Source organism: Vitis riparia, chromosome 5 (genome assembly GCF_004353265.1).
Source record: "Vitis riparia cultivar Riparia Gloire de Montpellier isolate 1030 chromosome 5, EGFV_Vit.rip_1.0, whole genome shotgun sequence".
NCBI classification, from domain to species: Eukaryota; Viridiplantae; Streptophyta; class Magnoliopsida; order Vitales; family Vitaceae; genus Vitis; species Vitis riparia.
In genome coordinates, this window is record NC_048435.1 from 18,533,227 (window position 1) to 18,545,010 (window position 11,784).

An 11,784-nucleotide genomic window follows, 5' to 3' on the forward strand; every position below is an offset into this window, starting at 1 on the left:
TATACTTACACAGGGTTACAAAATCATCATTTTTTTAAGAAAATTATAGCTAGTGTAAGAATTCCCAAATGAAATAATTTTTTATTAATTTAAATGAATTATGCATATGAAAATTATTTATATATTTATAATATCAAATTAATGGAAGAAAACGTTTTATTAATTAAAAAAATTAACTTTCAAATGTGTTTTTTGTTTTAATTATTCTAAAAAACTTTTTTATTAACTCAACCAAACATGTTTTTTAAAAAAAAAAAAAACAAAAATTGTTTTACAGAATTCAATTCCCAAACACAATTTTTTTTTTCTGAAAACACAAAAAACTGTTCTTAAAAACTATTCTCAAAAATTATTTTTCAAAATAGTTTTCAAAAACAGCAACCAAAGACCCTTTATTTCTATCTTTTTGCTAACTGTTTTCAAAAACAATTCTAAAAAATACTTTTTAAAAACTATCCTCTAATTTTTATAGAACAAAAATTTATTTAAACCTAAAATATTTTTAATATTTTTTAAAAATAATTTTTATATCTAATATTTTATTTTTAATCATTTTACATGTTTATATTAATTATTTCTTAAAATGGTCATTAGAAAACAATAAAAAAACAACTAAAAAATGTTTTCTAAAAACACCATGTTTTATGTTCTTAAGAATAAAAAACGAAAAATAATTTTTGGTTCTCAAACCTGTGTTCTATGTTTTTAGTTACGAAGAATAGAAAATTGTTCTTAAAAAAGTTCCCAATTGTTTTTAATTGTTTTTTTCACTTATTTTATGGGAATTGTTTTAAAAATAATTGTATAATGATAAAAAAAAAAAAAAAAACATTGTATATAAAAATTATTTTAAAATATATTTAAAAGCATAAAAAACATATTAAAAACATTTTAGATTCCGAACACAAAAATCTGTTCTATAAAATAATAAAAACCATTTTCGAAAATGGTTTCAAACAAGGACTAAATTGTTTTTTTAATAAGGATTTTTTTAATTAAAAATCATGTCAATACAAGTATTTGGTTAAAAGGGTATTGAAAATATAAATTGGAAACAATCACCTTCATCTTTAAAAACAAAAAAATAAAAATAAAAATCAAATCAAATATTTTTGGATAAAAAATTTAAAATATAAATTTCAAAATATGATTACATGTATAATTTTCAAATAGATGAAAATTATTTTTGTAAACATGGACAATATCTAGTCATTTTAATCAACAATGTTTCCTTCATATAACGATTGGTTCCAAAGGAAAATGTGAAGAAAAAAAAAATTAGAAATGAAAAATAGAAAAAATGAAAACACAACAGAAAATAAAATATAGATCCAAAAATTAATAAATTATTTTTATATATTTTTTAAAATTTATTTCACTTATTTTCTTTCATATACTGATTTTTTGGCATTTTTTTTTTATCACAAAACCAAATATAAAAAAACAATTTTCCTTAGTACTTTTTTGTTTCCTACTTTCCTAGGAAACAAACATAACCTTAATAATTAGCATATTGATTTTAAAGATATAAATTCTATATTATCTAAATTTTATTTAACATCATTTGGCTTTTAACATAAGATTTTTTCAAACAAAACTTATTCTTGTTTTGACATTAAGCACTTTTGAAAGTCAACAAATTAATAAAAGTTTTAGGAGAGATAATTCAAATGGCTGCTGACTTTGATGATTCAAATTCAATGCCATACACTTAATTTCAAACCTATTCCTATTGATATTTTGCAAATATCTTAAAAAATTAATGAATTAGAAGTTGGTATGTAAATATCTTGTTTCAAATGTCAAAGATTAACTATAACCAAGTAAAAGCCTCTTTTACTTAAAATAAAAAATAAAAATAAAAAGGGCTCCCCTAGTTAAATAATTAAAAAATAAAAATAAAATATGAAAATTGCTTAAAATATTTTATAAAAAGTAAGCCAATTTTTTAAGAAATTATTAAAAATTTTATTTTTCATATTTAGAAATTATAAGATGTTTAATAATTAAAAAAATCTCCAAAATAAATATATTTAATAAATGATAATTTCAAATAACTTGAACTCCATTTATAACCATTATATTTCAAATTAAGTTTGTTAAATAGAAAGAAAGAAAGACGAAAAAACTAAAAAAAAAAAAAATTAATAAATTATTTTTACATTATTTTTTAAACTTATTTTACATTTTTTTCTCATTTGCATAAATATTAAATAATTTAAAAGGCATAAATCTTTAACCAAATTTATTATTATTATTATTATATATATTGTAAAGCAATATAATAGCCTCATTTTTCTTTAACATTTAGTTTTTGTAGGGTATTTGGTAAACTTAATACTTATTGCTTAATAACTTTAAGTTAAATTATGTTTAATTTATTAACTCAAAATTTATTATTTAGTTCTTTTTTTAAGTATTAAAGTTGTTTGATAAAATAAACTTAAAACATATTTTAAATCATCAAATTGATATATTTATCTTCATAAATTATAATTAGGACAAAAAAAGTTGAACAACCGTAAAGGTGGTGAAGTAGTAAAGAATATCATAAAGATAAGTAGAGTCCATGAAAGTAGAAAAATAAAAATATACACATAAAAATAAGTTAATTGGTTTACTTATTTCTTAAAATTGTTTTTAATTTTAAATCATATAATTAAGTTATTTTATTAAATATTCTTATTTACTTAAGTACTTGAAGTAAATTATTAAGTTACTTTTTAAGTTATTAAGTTGATTTACCAAATATCCCGTTAGTATTTATTTTAAAAACCAAAAATAACGTTATCATCCATACAATTATATTGACTTCAATCAAATGGAGACATTGCTCCAACATTGTTGCAGTTGGACAGCCAAACAGCACTCACTTTGCTCGTGGGAACAGGGTACACTTTAATCTTGGCCCTCAACGTGGACAAATGATACATTCTAATGACTCTATTGACTTTGTGCAATAATTTAAAATTTCAATATTATCCCACAAAATATTATATTAAAACAACTATGACAGTTAGGTATGTTTGGTTGTTGGAAAAGTCGTAAGAAAATGCATGACAAATAAAAATAGAGAGGAAAAGTATAAAAAATAAAGAAAAATAAAAATAGATTTAAAATCAATAAATTATTTTCATTCATTACTTTAAACTCATTCACTTATTTTAATTCATCGATATAAAAATTAAATAATTTAAAAATACATAAATTTTTTATTAGTTTTGAATATATTTGATTTTCGTAGATATTTTTTTAAAATATAATAAATATGAGAAAATTATTTTTCCTTAATATATATCGAGAACCAAACATAACTTTAATGACTATTAGTTCTCTAATCGTTCAAAATTTTCCACAAAAAAGAAAAAAGAAAAAGAAATAACATAGCATAGAATATTAAAAAAAATGTTAAATATTAAAATTTCATATTTGAAAAGTCCATAAATAGTTCCAATCCTTCATCCTTTTCACCATATACTAACAACTAAATATTCTTGCATCAATTATCATAAGGCAAACCTTAATGATGGTAGCATTATGACATCAAACTTTAGTTAAATTTCAAATTATTAAGCACAAAAAAGTAACCAATCAAGTGTAAGCAACTAACCCAATGATTACAAATCTATCCACCTACATGGGTTATGTCCAAAATTTATTGATGATTTCAATACTTCAAAGGAAAAACGTAATCATAATAATCCATTGAGCACCGACGCACCACATGAGATGATGAAATTCCCTTTGAACTAGTTATAAAGGCACTATGAAATGTCTCATAAAGAAGTATGTATGTCCTGAATCACTATATGATGAGTCTTGTGTCACAATCATAATTAAATGTGGGCATATATATGGTTGAAACCCTTGAAGGGTGGTAGTATGTGGTTGACTTCCATTAAGCAATAAGATGGATTTTCACATGCATACAAACTTGCTTGGTGTTTTATAAGGGTAAGAGGAGAACAAAAGGTTTAAATTAACTTTGAGGGTGTTTCCTAAATTAATTTAATGATTTAATTTAAGTTATTAAATAGATTAAACTTATTTGATAAAATAATTTAAAGTAAAACATAACTTTAAGTATTAAATCAAAATAATTAATTTATTCTTAATATCAAATTTGTTTTATCTTATTTACATATGTTTAGTATAATTTACGACTATAACTCTGTATTCACAACTTATTTTTTATATATAGTAAATATATTTTTTTGATTATCTTGTGTATCTATGATACTTTAAATATAAATGTTTAGTTAATAAATTTATGACTCAAGATTAGTGAATATATGTATATTAATTAATTAAAATAAAGAAGAATAAAATAAGTCAATTTGATAATTTATAATAAATTTTAAGTTCACTTTACCAAGTGACTTTAAAATTTTGAGTTCATTTTATCTTTTTTACTTTTATTTGCCTCAATTACTTTCAGGTTTCCTTTGCCACTCTACGACCTCCACTGTTATTCAATCTCCTTTATCCTAGTTATAATTTATGAGCATAAATATATTAATGTGATGAGTGATTTAAAATGTGTTTTAAATTAATTTTATTAAACAACTTTAATACTTAAAAGAAATTAAGTAATAAGTTTTAAGTTATTAATTTAAGTATGATTTAACTTAAAATCAACTTAAATTATTAAGTAATAAGTATTAAATTTTACCAAATACCTTCTTAATTTAAGGGGGAATTATATGAAGATGTCTTATCCTTAAAATATAGATAATTTTAGAACTCAAAAAAGCCATTTTTGTTAGAAGTATATTTTGGGGAAATTAATCCCTATTTCATGTACTAGAATAGTAATTTCATATGTATTTCCAAAATTGCCCTCTAATAAGCTAAAAGTGGGCTCCTTCATCTTTTTTTTCTTTGAGACAATTGTGTTTTGGACCCACTGGACCCAAAAATTAAGATTTGACCCATAAAAGTCGTATAATTGATGAGAAGAATATAAAATGTGAAGAGACCAATATACCCTTCACAACTATTTTGAGTATTTTCTATCACAATATTTGACAAACTTTTTTATCTTAATTTTTTTTAATAATTATTCTGAAAATTTATTATTTTTAGAAAACTAATTTTTTAAACAAATATATTCTAAAAATATATCATTTAAAAAAATAATTTTGACATATTTTTAGTTATTTTTTATATACACAATTTTAAAAATATATATTTTCCAAGATGTTTGATTTTTAAATAATCATAATAATAATAATTTATTTTTATTTTTTTTTTGGAAAATGGTGTATTTTTTTCCAAATCACTAAATTAAATTAAATTTTATTGAGATTTACAAAAAAAAATTAAAATTAAAATTAATATTTTGTTAGAACTCAAAAGTCTTTTTACAGTTTATACTTTAAGTAAACATTAAATAAGTATGTAAATAAAATAAATGAAATTACAGAACTTACTTTAATTCTATGAATCCGAGCCCAATGACAACACTGTTTCCTTAAGACAATTTTATTCCCTCTCTGGTGCTCAAGGTAGTGAATAAATGTCTCCCAAGATAGAACGGATTTTCAGTTCTACAGAAGCAGCACTTCAATCTGTAGAACACCACGAACACAACTTGTGTTTTGTACTCGAACTGACAAAGGATGCAAAGAAGAGAGAGAGAAATATTCAGGAATTAATTCTATATCATTTTTTTTTTTAATGCAAGGGTAGAAAGTCTATTTATAGTCTTCCTGGTGTCTGTTTAGAATAGGTATATACCTATTCGGAATAGACACGTACCTGTTTAGAATAGTCATGAACCTGTTCGGTTTATAACAAGTTTCCTCAAATATACCATTTCAAGTAGGTGAATTTGGAGTCAATTTTCTCATTCTATACTTATTTCCAACAATCCCCCACATGAATGTAAAATTGGCTTTACAACATGCAAAATGAATATGCAGACACTAGTTCGAGTACAAATGAAAAGTTACTGCTTCAGACTAAGTGACCATTGGTCTTGAACTTGCCCTAGTGAAGACTATCGGATTTACTTGGCCAGTCAATAGACGTTGTCTTTGAATTGCCAGCCGTTGGTGTAAACCAAGACAATAGAATCACGCAGTACCATTTCTAACACAGTTGGTTCTCACGTTTGTGTTCATTTTGGCCTTGAACACCTCTTGGTTCCGTGAGTATGTTAGAGAATTTAGCCTTTCATAATTCTCATAGAAGTGGCCCCCTTCTTACTCACGTAGGTGATTTCTATTAAGAATATCCTGCAATATCCCATTTATGACACAATTTCATAAGCTATAGAAATCATTAAAAGCGTATCTTATCCTGATTTTCGCGGTAGATATGCACTGTCTCATCATAGGAATGGTTTGGAGTAAGAATCTCCGCAGTGCGTTCTGAGTTCTACATAGTTCGGTTTGCCCTTTGAACCTAGATCTTGGGATCTCCAGTCAGCTAGGTTGGGTTGCCACTATGATGACCCTTAGTTTATTTCATAGGCTTTAGACCCATTCCCTTTGATGAACTTTCTACTTGCTCTCTAGTTAAACCTTTTGTAAGCGGATCCGCAATATTATCTTTTGACCTTACGTAGTCAATTGAGATAATTCCATTTGAGAGCAATTGCCTAACGGTATTATGTCGACGTCGTATGTGACGTGACTTACCGTTATAGTTATGACTCTGTGCTCTTCCAATTGCTGATTGGCTATCACAATGGATGCAAATAGCAGGCACAGGTTTTGACCAATTTGGAATATCCTCTAAGAAATTTCGTAGCCATTCAGCTTCTTCTCCAGCTTTATCTATTGCAATGAATTCTGATTCCATTGTAGATCGAGCTATACAAGTTTGTTTTGAGGATTTCCAAGACACGGCTGCACCTCCAAGTGTAAACACATATCCACTTGTGGATTTTGAGTCTTTTGAGTTAGATATCCAATTAGCATCGCTGTATCCTTCAAGTACAGCTGGATATCTTGTGAAATGCAGTCCATAATTTTGAGTATATTTAAGGTATCCCAAAACTCGTATTATTGATTTCCAATGATTTTCTCCGGGATTACACGTAAATCGACTTAGCTTACTAACGGAGTATGCTATATCAGGTCGAGTGCAGTTCATCACATACATTAGACTGCCAATTATACGAGAATATTCTAATTGAGATTTTCCTATGCCAGTATTCTTAAAAAGATGAAGATTTACATCCATAGGTGTCTTCTTTGGTCTTATATCGTACTTCTTGAATTTCTCAAGTATTTTCTCAATGTAATGAGATTGAGAAAGTATAAGACCATCATAAGTTTTTGAGACCTTAATTCCCAAAATTATATCTGCCACACCTAGATCTTTCATATCAAATCTACTGGATAGCATTTGTTTAGTCATTTTTATCATATTGGTATCACTACCAATAATTAACATGTCATCAACATATAGACATACAATGACATATCCTTTTTGAGTGTTTTTGACATAAACGCATTTATCACATTCATTAATTTTGAATCCATTTGATATCATTGCATTGTCAAATTTCTCATGACATTGTTTAGGTGCTTGCTTTAATCCATATAAGGATTTAACAAGCTTACACACTTTCCTCTCTTGTCCAGGAGCTATAAACCCTTCAGGTTGATCCATATATATTTCTTCATCTAATTCACCGTTCAAAAATGCTGTTTTAACATCCATTTGATGTATTTCAAGATTATTTATTGCTGCTATAGCAATTAGCATACGAATAGAAGTTATTCGGCTAACTGGTGAATAAGTGTCAAAATAATCCAATCTTTCCCTTTGCTTGTACCCTTTGGCAACAAGTCTTGCTTTGTATTTATCAATTGAACCATCTGCCTTCATTTTCCTTTTGAAAATCCACTTATATCCCAATGTTTTGGTACCTGGTGGAAGATCCACTAGTTCCCAAGTATGGTTTTGCAGAATAGATTCAATTTCACTATTAATTGCTTCTTTCCAATATGAAGCTTCAGGGGAGGACATAGCTTCTTTGAACGTTTGAGGATCATTTTCTAACAAATATGTTAGAAAATCTGGGCCAAACGAAGTTAACTTTCTTGCCCTTTTTCCACGTCTAGGTTCTTCGTCAACTTGTTTTTCTTTTGATTCTTGATTTACTTCTAATTGATTATTACCAAAAGTAATATCATGAGTCCTCTTTTGTGTACTTGTTTCAGATGGCTTGTTATATGGAAAAATAGTTTCAAAGAATGCAGCATTCCTTGATTCTATAATTGTATTAACATGCACATCAGGAATCTCGGACTTATAAACAAGAAAACGATATGCACTACTATTATTAGCATAACCAATGAATATACAATCAATGGTTTTAGGTCCTATTTTAACCTTTTTAGGTTTAGGAACCTCCACCTTTGCCAAACACCCCCACACTTTTAGATATTTATAGCAAGGCTTGTGACCTTTCCATAATTCATAAGGTGTTTTAAGTGTTTTCTTATGAGGCATTTTGTTAAGAATATAATTGGCAGAAAGCAAAGCTTCCCCCCACAAATTCTGGGGTAAACCAGAACTTAACAACATAGCATTCATCATTTCTTTCAATGTTCTATTTTTGCGTTCAGCAATCCCATTAGATTGAGGAGAATATGGAGCGGTAGTTTGGTGAATGATTCCATGTTCTAAACAGAACTCCTCGAAAGGGGATTCATATTCACCACCTCTATCGCTTCTTATTGCCTTAATCTTTTTGCTAAGTTGATTCTCAACTTCATTTTTATAATGTTTAAACATTTCAATTGCCTCATCTTTGCTTTTAAGCAAATATACATAACAGTATCTAGTGCAATCATCGATAAAAGTAATAAAATACTTTTTCCCACCTCTCGTTTGCACAAACTTTAAATCACAAATATCACTGTGAATTAAGTCTAGAGGTTCAGTACTTCTTTCAACTGAATGAAAAGGTATTTTTGTTAATTTAGATTCTACACAAGTTTCACATTTATGATTAGGATCAATATTAAATTTAGGTAGATAATCTAAGTGAATTAATCTACGTAGAGTATCATAATTAACATGTCCTAATCTACCATGCCAAATATTAGAAGACTCAAGCAAGTAAGCAGAAGAATCAATCTTATTATTAATAATAGACTTAGAAACAACAGTCATTACATTCATCTTAAAGAGCCCATCACTAAGATAGCCCTTTCCTACAAACATCTCATTCTTTGTAAGTACAAACTTATCAGACACAAACACTAATTTGAAACCATTTTTGCTAAGCAAAGATCCAGAAACCAAGTTCTTGCGAATGTCTGGCACATGAAGCACATCATTTAAAGTGAGTTCTTTGCCAGAAGTCATTTTCAGAATCACCTTCCCACGGCCTTCAACTTTGGAACTAGAAGAGTTACCCATGAATAATTCTTCATTTTGCTCCACGGGCTTGTAAGTTGAAAACATCCACTTGTTGGAACATATGTGACGAGTAGCCCAGTGTCCACCCACCATTCCTTGGTGTTTCCTACAATATTGCATTCGGATACAACAGCGGAAAGATTCATCTCAGAGACATCATTTGAAAGTTTATCAAATTCTGTCACATTAGCTTGGGGTTTCTTTTCCTTCTTTGGCTTACGGCAATCATTAGACTTGTGACCAGTTTTGCCACAATTATAACATTTGCCTTTGAATTTCTTCGTCGCATTTGATCCTTGATTCTGATTTTGATCACCATGCTTTCGTTTCTTGTTAGTTTTTGGTCCTTGTTCAATAACATTGGCTTTAGCCTCCATTGAATTATTTCCCTTCTTTTCATTTTTTCGATTGTCCTCCTCAATCCTTAACCTCACAATTAATTCTTCAAGATTCATCTCTTTGCGTTTGTGCTTGAGATAATTCTTGAAGTCCTTCCATAGTGGTGGTAATTTTTCAATCACAACAGCCACTTGAAATGAGTCACTAAGACTCATTCCTTCAGAATGGATTTCATGAAGAATTACTTGCAGTTCTTGAACTTGACTTATAACTGTTTTGGAATCAATCATTTTGAAATCAAGAAATTTGCCGACTATGAATTTCTTCATGCCAGCATCTTCGGTTTTGTATTTCTTGTCAAGTGAATCCCATAGTTCCTTTGCTGTCTTGAGTGAACAATACACATTGTAAAGTGTATTGTCTAAGCCATTAAGCACATAATTTCTGCATAAGAAGTCAGAATGCTTCCATGCATCCACGGCAGCAACCTTTTCCTTGTTGGTTTCTCCTTCTGCAAGTATGGGACATTCTTCATGAAGGAACCTTGCCAAGTTCAATGTGGTGAGGTAGAAGAGCATCTTTTGTTGCCAACGTTTGAACTCATTCCCATTGAATTTCTCTGGTTTTTCTCCATGAGTCAAATTCATTGTAGGAATATTGCTTGAAGATGCCATTTGATTTCTGTTACAAAAACAGAAATGCAGAAAATTCAGAATACAAAATTCTGATTTAAAAAAAAAAATAATAATAATAGATGAATAGAAAGTCAGTAATCTCTATCTTTTACATTTAGATCTCGATTTTCATTTCTCCGATTGTGTTGGATCTGATTTCTGGAGTTTTTTATTAACATGGCTTTGTGTTTTGATTACTAATCCATGTTTTTCGATTTGCAATCGAAATAAGGTGTTTCCGAATATCCGAGATCTGGGGTTTTTGTTGTTCAATCAATATCGTTTCAATAGGGTTTTCTGATTCTATTTTCCAGTCGGTCTATTCCCCGTTAACCGTTCGGAAAAAAGGAAGGAAAATGGTACTAAACCTAATTGAGGTATCAGGCGTCGTTTGGTTGCCTGGAGAACTTGGAATTGGGATTGAAGGACCCCAACTTGGATTTGGAATTACATCCACAACAGCAACACGGCGTTTGATATTGGGGATTGGTTCCTTAAGGTTACTGGAAACCTAGGGTTTCTATATGTGGATGGGTTTAAGTAGTGTTTTTTTTTTTTTTTCCGGCCATGTGTTTGTTACATATCTAAATGTGATTTCCAGATCTTACAAAAGGGGCCTTTTGTTAATCACTTTGTTTTATCTCGCAATTTGGATTGTGTTGCTGCAATCTAGTGCTTTTCATTGCAATTTGGATTATTATTAATGAAAATCAACTAATTGAGTGACTTCCATTTGGAGAACGTTGTGCTCTTCTATTGTTATTGTTGCTTTTGAATAAAAAGGTTAAAATAAAATTGTCTTAAGATTGTTAGAACAAAAGTCTTTTTACAGTTTATACTTTAAGTAAACATTAAATAAGTATGTAAATAAAATAAATGAAATTACAGAACTTACTTTAATTCTATGAATCCGAGCCCAGTGACAACACTGTTTCCTTAAGACAATTTTATTCCCTCTCTGGTGCTCAAGGTAGTGAATAAATGTCTCCCAAGATAGAACGGATTTTCAGTTCTACAGAAGCAGCACTTCAATCTGTAGAACACCACGAACACAACTTGTGTTTTGTACTCGAACTGACAAAGGATGCAAAGAAGAGAGAGAGAAATATTCAGGAATTAATTCTATATCATTTTTTTTTTTTTAATGCAAGGGTAGAAAGTCTATTTATAGTCTTCCTGGTGTCTGTTTAGAATAGGTATATACCTATTCGGAATAGACACGTACCTGTTTGGAATAGTCATGAACCTGTTCGGTTTATAACAAGTTTCCTCAAATATACCATTTCAAGTGGGTGAATTTGGAGTCAATTTTTCTCATTCTATACTTATTTCCAACAAATGGAACAAGTTCGCTGCTTGTGTTAAGGCTCCAACTGCTATCCAAAGC